The following is a 10,298-nucleotide window of genomic DNA, read 5'->3' as shown; positions in this document are numbered from 1 at the left end:
GGCCTGATCTTAGTTATTTCTTGCTTTCTGCTAGTTTTTGAATTTGTTTGCTCTTGCTTCTCTAGTTCTTTTAATAGTGTTGGTAGGGCGTCGATTTTAGATCTTTCCTGCTTTCTCTTGTGGACATTTAGTGCTATAAATTTCCCTCTACACCCTGCTTTAAATGTGTACCAGAGATTCTGGTACATTGTGTCTTCGTTCTCTTTGGTTTCAAAGAACGTCTTTATTTCTGCCTTCATTTCGTTATGTACCCAGTAGTCATTCAGGAGCAGGTTGTTCAGTTCCCATGTAGTTTTGTGGTTTTGAGTCAGTTTCTTAGTCCTGAGTTCTAATTTGATTGCACTGTGGTTAGAGAGACTGTTTGTTATGATTTCTGTTCTTTTGCATTTGCTGAGGAGTGTTTTACTTCCAATTATGTGGTCAGTTTTAGAATAAGTGCAATGTGGTGCTGAGAAGAATGTATATTCTGTTGATTTGGGGTGGAGAGTTCTGTAGATGTCTATTACGTCTGCTTGGTGCTGAGCTGAGTTCAAGTCCTGGATATCCTTGTTAATTTTCTGTCTTGTTGGTCTGTCTAGTGTTGACAGTGGGGTGTTAAAGTCTCCCATTATTATAGTGTGGGAGTCTAAGTCTCTTTGTAGGTCTCTAAGAACTTGCTTTACAATCTGGGTGCTCCTTTATTGGGTGCCTATATATTTAGGATAGTTAGCTCTTCCTGTTGAATTGATTCCTTTACCATTATGTAATGCCCTTCTTTGTCTCTTTTGATCTTTCTTAGTTTAAAGTCTATTTTATCAGAGACTAGGGTCGCAACCCCTGCTTTTTTTTGCTTTCTGATTTTGCTTTTGAATATTCCACCATCCCTTTATTTTGAGCCTCTGTGTGTCTTTGCACATGAGATGGGTCTCCTGAATGCAGCACACCAATGGGTCTTGACTCTTTATCCAAGTTGCCAGTCTTTGTCTTTTAATTGGGGCATTTAATCTGTTTACATTTAAGGTTAATATTGCTATGTGTGGATTTGATCCTGTCGTTATGGCGCTAGCTGGTTATTTTGCCCATTAGTTGATGCAGTTTCTTCAAAGTGTTGATGGTCTTTACAATTTGGTATGTTTTTGCCGTGGCTGATACTGGTTGTTCCTTTCCATGTTTAGTGCTTCCTTCAGGAGCTCTTGTAAGGCAGGCATGGTGGTGACAGAGTATCTCAGCATTTGCTTGTCTGTAAAGGATTTTGTTTCTCCTTTGCTTATGAAGCTTACTTTGGCTGGATGTGAACTTCTGGGTTGAAAATTCTTTTCTTTAAGAATGTTGAATATTGGCCCCCACTATCTTCTGGCTTGTAGGGTTTCTGCCAAGAGATCCATTCTTAGTCTGATGGGCTTCCCTTTGTGGGTAAACCGACCTTTCTCTTTGGGTGCCCTTAACATTTTTTCCTTCATTTCAACCTTGGTGAATCTGATGATTAGGTGTCTTGGGGTTTCTCTTCTCAAGGAATATCTTTGTGGCATTCTTTGTATTTCCTGAATTTGAATGTTGGCCTGCCTTGCTAGGTTGGGGAAGTTCTTCTGGATAATATCCTGAAGAGTGTTTTCCAACTTAGTTTCATTCTCCCTGTCACTTTCAGGTATACCGATTAAATGTAGATTTGGTCTTTTCACATAGTCCCATATTTCCTGGAGGCTTTGTTCATTTATTTTCACTCTTTTTTTCCTCTATTCTTTCCTTCTTGCTTCATTTCGTTGAGTTGATCTTCAATCTCTGATATCCTTTCTTCCACATGATTCGGCTATTGAAACTTGTGTATACTTCACGAAGTTCTCATGCTGTGTGTTTCAGCTCCATCAGGTCGTTTATGTTCTTCTCTGTACTGGTTATTCTAGTTAGCAATTCACCTAACCTTTTTTCAAGGTTCTTAGCTGATGAATGCGTTGGGTTAGAATGCAAAGCTCCTTTAGCTTGGAGGAGTTTGTTATTACCCACCTTCTGAAGCCTACTTCTGTCAGTTCATCAAACTCATTCTCCATGCACTTTTGTTCCCTTGCTGGCGAGAAGTTGTGATCCTTTGGAGGAGAAGAGGCATTCTGGCTTTTGGAGTTTTCAGCCTTTTTGCACTGGTTTCTCCCCATCTTCGTGGATTTATCTACCTTTGGTCTTTGAAGTTGGTGACCTTTGGCTGGGGTCTCTGAGTGGATGTCCTTTTTGTTGATAGTGCTACTATGCCTTTCTGTTAGTTTTCCTTCTAATGGTCAGGCCCCTCTTCTGCAGGTCTGCTGGAGTTTGCTGGAGGTCCACTCCAGACCCTGTTTGCCTGGGTATCACCAGCAGAGGCTGCAGAACAGCAAAAATTACTGCCTGTTCCCTCCTCTGGAAGCTTCGTCCCAGTAGGGCACCGCCAGATGCCAGCAAGAGCTCTCCTGTATGAGGTGTTTGTCAGCCCCTACTGGGAGGTGTCTCCCAGTCAGGATACATGGGTGTCAGGGACTCACTTGAGGAGGCAGCCTGTCCCTTATCAGAGCTTGAATGCTGTGCTGGGAGATCTGCTGCTCTCTTAAGAGCTGTCAAGCAGGGATGTGTAAGTCTGCTGAAGCTGCTCCTGCAGCCACCCCTTCCCCCCGGTGCTCTGTCCCAGGGAGATAGTGGTTTTATCTATAAGTCCCTGACTGGCGCTGCTGCCTTTTTTTCAGAGATGCCCTGCCCACAGAGGAGAAATCGAGAGAAACAGTCTGGCCACTGCGGCCTTGATGAGCTGCAGTGGGCTCTGCCCAGTTCGAACTTCCTGGCAGCTTTGTTTACACTGTGAAGGTAAAACTGCCTACTTAAGCCTCAGAATGGAGGACGCCCCCTCCCCTCACCAAGCTTAAGCGTCCCGGGTCGACCTCAGACTGCTGTGCTGGTGGCGAGAATTTCAAGCCAGCAGATCTTAGCTTGCTGGGCTATGTGGGAGTGGGACCTTCCAAGTCAGGCACTGGAGGGAATCTGCTGGTCTGCTGGTTGTGAAGACCATCGGAAAAGTGCAGTATTTGGGCCGGAGTGCGCTGTTTCTCCTAGTATAGCCTCTCATGACTTCCCTTGTCTAGGAAAGGGAAATCCCTCCATCCCTTGTGCTTCCTGGGTGAGGCGACGCCTTACTCTGCTTCAACTCGCCCTCCATGGGCTGCACCCACTGTCCAACCAGTCCCAGTGAGATGAACTGGGTACCTCAGTTGGAAATGCAGAAATCACCCACCTTCTGTGTCAATCTCACTGGGAGCTGGAGACCAGAGCTGTTCCTATTTGGCCATCTTGCCAGCAAGTCCCCTGAATGTTTAAGTTTGAGGGTGAATCTTTTTGTGTTTTGTTCATGTTCTAATGTCTAATAAAAACTCAGTTATCTGTAACTTATCATTGAGTTCTTATTCTTAAAAATCTGAAAATCAGTATTTCAGAAACATTTAAAAAGCCTTTGGTATTTAAAACTGATGAATGATTTCACCTTATTGTATATAATGTATTTTTAGACTATTTTATAATAAAAATACTTATGATATTTATGATTTACAGCAAGGACTCAGAAATGTAATCTAAAGGTATGCAAAGGTTAGGGGAGTTATAATTACAGCTTCTGATCAAAATGACACATCTAGTTAGTGTGAATCTTAAGCCCTGCCCCAAATGCATAATGGTGATTTAATACTCTCAGTTTGTAGTATTATGGGCCTCATGAAGAATCCTAATACAATGGTTCTCTAAAGGTGGCACATACTTAAGCAGGGCACAGTTTTAAAACTGCCAAAATGTCATCCTTTCTTGATCACATGTTTTCCTTTCAGTATGGTTTCTACTGACCCTTCCTGTCATGGGATATCTTTGACCATTTGATATAATAGCAGTAACCTGCTTGATATGGTTTGGCTGTGTCCCCAGCGAAATCTCAGCTTGGATTGTGTCTCCCAGAATTTCCACGTGTTGTGAGAGGGACCCAGGGGGAGGTAATAGAATCGTATCTTTCCCATGCTATTCTCATGATAGTGAATGAGTCTCACAAGATCTGATAGGTTTATCAGGTTTCTGCTTTTGCTTCCCATTTTTCTCTTGCTACCACCATGTAAGAAGTGCCTTTCACCTGCAGCCATGATTCTGAGGCCTCCCCAGCCATGTGGAACTGTAAGTCCAATTAAACCTTCCCCCCGCCCCCCCCACTTTTGGGTATGTCTTTATTGGCAGCATGAAAATGAACTAATACAGTAAAATTGGTACCAGTAGAGTGGGGCATTGCTGAAAAGATACCCAAAAATGTGTAAATGGCTTTGGAACTGGGAAACAGGCAGAGATTGGAACACTATGAAGGGCTCAGAAGTAGACAGGAAAATGTGGGAAAGTTTGTAACTTCTTAGAGACTTATTGAATGGCTTTGCCCAAAATGCTGATAGCCATATGGACAATAAGGTCCAGGCTGAGGTGGTCTCAGATGGAGATGAGAAACTTACTGGGATCTGGAGCAAAGTTGACTCTTGTTATGTTTTAGCAAAGAGACTGGCAGCATTTTGTCCCTGCTCTAGAGATTTGTGGAACTCTGAACTTGAGAGAGATGATTTAGGGTATCTGGCAGAAGAAATTTCTAAGCACAGAAGCATTCAGGAGGTGACTTGGGTACTGATAAAGGTATTCAGTTTTAGAAGGGAAGCAAAGGGTAAAAGTTTGGAAAATTTGCAGCCTGACTATGCAATAGAAAAGAAAAACCCATTTTCTAGGGAGAAATTCAAGCTGGCTGCAGAAATTTGCATAAGTAGCAAGGAGCCTAATGTTAATCCCCGAGACCATGGGGGAAAATGTCCCCAGGTTATGTCAGAGACCTTCACAGCAGCCTCTCCCATCACAGGCCTGGAGGCCCAGGAGGAAAAAGTGGTTTCATGGGCTGGGCCCAGGGTCCCTGTGCTAGGGACTTGGTGCCCATTGTCCCAGCCGCTCCAGTTGTGGCTGAAAGGGGCCAATGTACAGCTCGGGCTGTGACTTCAGAGGGTTGAAATCCCAACCTTGGCAGCTTCCATATGGTGTTGAACCTGTGGGTGCACAGAAGTCAAGAATTGAAGTTTGGGAACCTCCGTTTAGATTTCAGAAGCTGTGTGGAAATGCCTGGACGCTCAGGCAAAAGTTTGCTGCAGGGACGGGCCCTCATGGAGAACCTCTGCTAGGGCAGTATGGAAGGGAAATGTAGGGTTGGAGCCCCCACACAGAGTCCCTACTAGGGCACCCCCTAGTGGAGCTGTGAGAAGAGGGCCCCAGAATTGTAGATCCACTGACACCTTGCATCGTGCACCTGGAAAAGCTGCATACCCTCAGCACCAGCTGTGAAAGAAGCAGGGAGGAAGGCTGTATCCTACAAAGCCACAGAGGCAGAGCTGCCCAAGACCATGGGAACCCACCTCTTGCATCAGTGTAACCTGGATGTGAGACCTGAAGTCAAAGGAGATAATTTTGGAGCTTTAAAATTTGCCCTGCTGGATTTTGGACTTGCATAGGCCCTGTAATCCCCATTTTTTGGCCAGTTTCTCCCATTTGGAATGGCTGTATTTACCCAATACCTGTACCCCCATTGTATCTAGGAAGTAACACTTGCTTTTGATTTTACAGGCTCATCAGTGGAAGGAACTTGCCTTGTCTCAGATGAAACTTTGGACTGTGGACTTTTGGGTTAATGTTGAAATGAATTAGGACTTTGGGGGACGGTTGGAAAGGCATGATTGGTTTTGAAATGTGAAGACATGAGATTTGGAGGGGCCAGGGATGGAAAGATATGGTTCGCCTGTGTTCCCACCCAAATCTCAACTTGAATTGTATCTCCCAGAATTCCCATGTGTTGTGAGAAGGACCCAGGGGGAGGTAGTTGAGCCATGGGGGTCAGGTCTTTTCCATGCTATTCTCATGATAGCAAATGAGTCTTATGAAATCTGGTGGGTTTATCAGGGGTTTCCACTTTTGCTGCTTCCTCATTTTTCTCCTGCTGCCACTATATAAAAAGTGCCTTTCACCTCCTACCATGATTCAGAGGCCTCCCCAACCATGTGGAACTGTAAGTCCAATCAAATCTCTTTTTCTTTCCAGTTTCAGGACTATCTTTATCAGCAGTGTGAAAACCAACAAATACACTGGTCATCCTTTTTTCTAATTTCCCTCCCCTCTTTTGCCAGTTACAAGTCTCTTGATCTACAGCTTTCTGGTGTTCCTACTTTCCAGAGATCTGTTACAGTCTCCTGTGGTCTCAGCTACTTGAGAAGCTGAAGTGGGAGGATGACTTGAACCTGGGAGGTGGAGGTTGCAGTGAGCTGAGATAGCACCCCTGCACTTCAGTCTGGGCCAGAGAGGCAGACCTTGTCTCAAAACAAGCAAACAAACAAAAAACAAACCAAAACAAAAAAAAACCTGTGAGTACTTTTTATTGACTATGCCTTAAAATTCTCTAATTTTGTTGCTTCTCAAAAAATATCATGAATAATAACTGTAGTGAGAATATTTGTGTATAATTACATCTTTTCTGGAACAGTGGACTTAATGGTTTTATTGGGATGGGATATATAAAGAAGTTGAGAAGAGTCATCTGAAAGTTTGCCTTTTCCATCTTATACTCCTTTACATCCTCAAAAGTATATTCCCTTAATTGTATTCCCTGATTACTTCTAGAAATACTTGTTTGAAGAGGAACTCTTAGTATAATTATTGCCAGCAGGTTCCTAGTGCCACTGGGGAAAGATTTTAAATGGTGGGGAATGGTTGATGGGCTAATGAAGTTGCTAGTATTGTGGCTATGTTAAGATTTATGATAAAGTGTTTTACACTTAACATTTTGGGGGGAATAACCAGAAAAACTGCAGAGTGCCTCCTTACAGTTTCATAAATTCATCCCCTGTATAAAGTAAATAGAAAGTCAGCCCACTGGCTCCATCCAAGTATTCAGTTTCAAGAGGATTTCCAAGCCAAACAAATCTATAAAGCTTTTCCTTTGAGCAAGGAACATAATAGCACCTTGGGTACTATTAATTCCTCTTTAAATTCCTATGCTGGAGCACTTGCCTCTTCTCATCTCTCTTATCTCAGTCATATATAACTGAGGTGTCAAAACTAACATGTAGATGGAGCCCAAACCAAGAGATTCCATTACTCATGGCTCTGTATGACCTGGGGCAGTTGTTTGAGAGGTCACAGTGTTGGTGTATATGCATTCTATTAAGACCTAATGTTGGATCTCTGCGTTTACGCCTGTACATTTCCTCTAGGGAAAGGTACTGTTCATGACTTCAGGTAAAGATGGCTCATATTTGTCAGCTTACAGACTAACATGAGAGTGTCGTAAACATACATTTTCCCCCACTCTTTATCCTTCTTGAATTGCTTTACAAACCATTTAAGAACAATTTAATATTCTTGTGTGCAGCCATTCAGTTTTCTTGTTTTGCTTTCTCTCATTATTTTTCTCTTTAAGGCTGAATTGTCTGTTAATTTTCATTTGTATTTATTGTTGTTGTTGTTGTTGTTGTTGTTTTGAGATGGAGTTTTGCTCTGTCACCCAGGGTGGAATGCAGTGGCACCATCTTGGCTCACTGCAACCTCCGACTCCTGGGTTCAAGCGATTCTCCTGCCTCAGCCTCCCGAGTAGCTGGGATTACAGGTCTGCATCACCACGCCCGGCTAATTTTTGTATTTTTAGTAGAGATGGGGTTTCACCACGTTGGTTAGGCTGGTCTCAAACTCCTGACCTTGTGATCCACCCACCTCAGCCTCCCAAAGTGCTGGGGTTACAGGCGTGAGCCACCGCGCCTGGCTTATTGTTGTTGTTAAGTGACAGATGGTCATTGAAACATAATACCTTACAGTAAGTGAACTATTTTTTGTTCAATACAATTGTATGGTTTTTGTGAAATAAGGAACTGATTATGCTTAGTATTTCTGTGACATTGGCAGGAAATATATAACCCCTATTTGCAACAACACGTGAATCACATTGAGAGGAGGCCAGTCTGAATTATATTTTTTATGGAAAAATACTTTGAAATAACTTAGGCACGAATTTTAAGTACATTTATTCTGCAGTTGTTTTAGTGAATGAAATGTATTTAAATTTTAAATAAAGGACATTTATTAACCTGCCACTGTGCTGATAAAAATTTTTTTTAAATTCTCATATAGGAATAACAATGGTAGCACATTTTAAGTGTTTCATTTAAAAGGAAATATATGATATTCAAGAAACAGTAAGCCAGGTACGGTGGCTCACGCCTTTATCCCAGCACTTTGGGAGGCGGAGGTGGGAGAATTACTTGAGGTCAGGAGCTCAAGACCACCCAGGGCAACATAGTGAAACCCCGTCTGATAAGATTTGGATGTTTGTCCCCTCCAAATCTCAGGTTGAAATGTGATTCTCAGTGTTGGAGGTGGGGCTGGTGGGAGGTGATTGGATCATGGGGCAGATCCCTCATGAGTGGTTCAGTACCATTCCCTCGGTGCTAAGTGAGTTCTCGCTTAGTTCACTGGAGATCTGGTTCTTTAAGAGTGTGTGGCACTCCCCACTTCTGTCTTGCTTCCACTTTTGCCATGTGACAGACTGGCTCTTCATTGCTTTCTGCCATGAGTGTAAACTTATTGAGGCCTCATCAGAGGCAGATGCCAGCACCATGCTTCCTTAAAGCCTGCAAAACCTAAGACAATTAAACTTCATTTCTTTATAAATTACCCAGCCTCAGGTATTTCTTTATAGCAGCACAAGAGTGGCCTAATACACTGAGTCTACAAAAAATGAAAAAATTAGTCAGGTAGGGTGGCACACATCTGTAGTCCTAGCTGCTTGGGAGGCTGGGGAAGGAGGATCCCTTGAGCCCAGGAGTTTGAGGCTGCAGTAAGCTATGATAAAAAAAAAAAAAAAAGAAAAAAGAAAGAAGATAAATATATTTTAAAATTCAGAAAAAAATAAGGAAGGGAGGAAGAGAGATGGATCTACAGTCTTATCCAGACCCATTATTAATGTTAACGTATATATTGGAATATTTTTTTCTCACTTAAAAAAAAAATCTATACACAAGTTTGACGGAGAATTTTTTTTTTCATACTTAAACCACATTTACAATTTTGTATTGCTGATCAATCCTCCTCTTACCATGTTAGTGATACCTGCAGCCAAGCTCAAGCCAAGAGTTATGACAAATTCTGAATTGGTAAGAATGAGAAATTATGAGGCCTCTCCAGTTGATTATTTTCCTAAGACATCTGCATAGAGCAACCAGTCCCTCCCTCCTATTGGTAAAGGAAAGAAGAAAAAGGAGGTGAGACCTTTGTGAACCTGCCCCAATCTGGTCTCAGCTCAGGGTAGTCATGTAATTGCATGTCCTTTGTATTACTCTATTAGAATTATGTGTGGTGTGTATTTTTAATGAAGGAATTTAAAATGCAATTGTTGCAGTGAAGATTTGTGTCTGCATGATTTTTCTGTCTCTTGGCTTCTTGTTCATGCATAGCCCTTAATAGAGGGAACAGAACAGGTGGTGATTGCCACTGGCACACTGAGACTTGTGAATAGCATCTGTTTATGTCCCTTTTTCCATTGAATAGTTAGGATAACCTTCTCACTGCTTTCCTATGTGGATGATAAAAGTCTATCATGAGTCATTGTAAGGTGCTAATTTACACTCTTTCTAACATGATGGAATAGGTGAAGAAAAAAGTCCATCTGGTGACTAAATACAACTATGATTCGAATTGGACAATTAAAAAGAAGGCATAAGACTTCTGAGGTTATCATGGATTACCGGGTCAAATAATATGTGCCAAAGATACCAATTCCAATTCAGAGTATTTCCTTCAATAGATGGAGTAATTAGTAATGTGGAGTCTGGAGTTTGGTTTTGACACTTAAAATCAAAGTCATTATTTGACACTTAAAAAATATCATTATTTACTTTTTTTACTAATTTTTTTACTTCATTTTTTACTAATTTATTTACTTTTAATTATATAATAAAACATTCAAACGCTTATAGTCTTCATCTTGTTTGGAATTAGTTTTGTTAAGCCCACTCTTAAAATGTTGTGTGGTATTTGTTTATGTATGGTGATATAACCAGCCCTGAATGTAGATGCTTGATCAGGTTCATATTTGATACTCATACACTTTGTTTCTTGCAGTAGTGCTTCACAGATGTTGGGTACTTCATCCCTCTTAGTGATGTTAGCAGCAATTGGTGATCACCAGCTAAATCTATTAATTCATTATAGTTTTCTTTTTAAAAAAACATTTACTATGGAGAATTATGAAATGAACTATGTTCTTATCA

The sequence above is a fragment of the Mandrillus leucophaeus genome, unplaced genomic scaffold, assembly GCF_000951045.1.
Source record: "Mandrillus leucophaeus isolate KB7577 unplaced genomic scaffold, Mleu.le_1.0 Scaffold786, whole genome shotgun sequence".
In the NCBI taxonomy this organism is placed as follows: Eukaryota; Metazoa; Chordata; class Mammalia; order Primates; family Cercopithecidae; genus Mandrillus; species Mandrillus leucophaeus.
The sequence above is the reverse complement of the archived record's forward strand: the minus strand, read 5'-3'. Positions refer to the sequence as shown.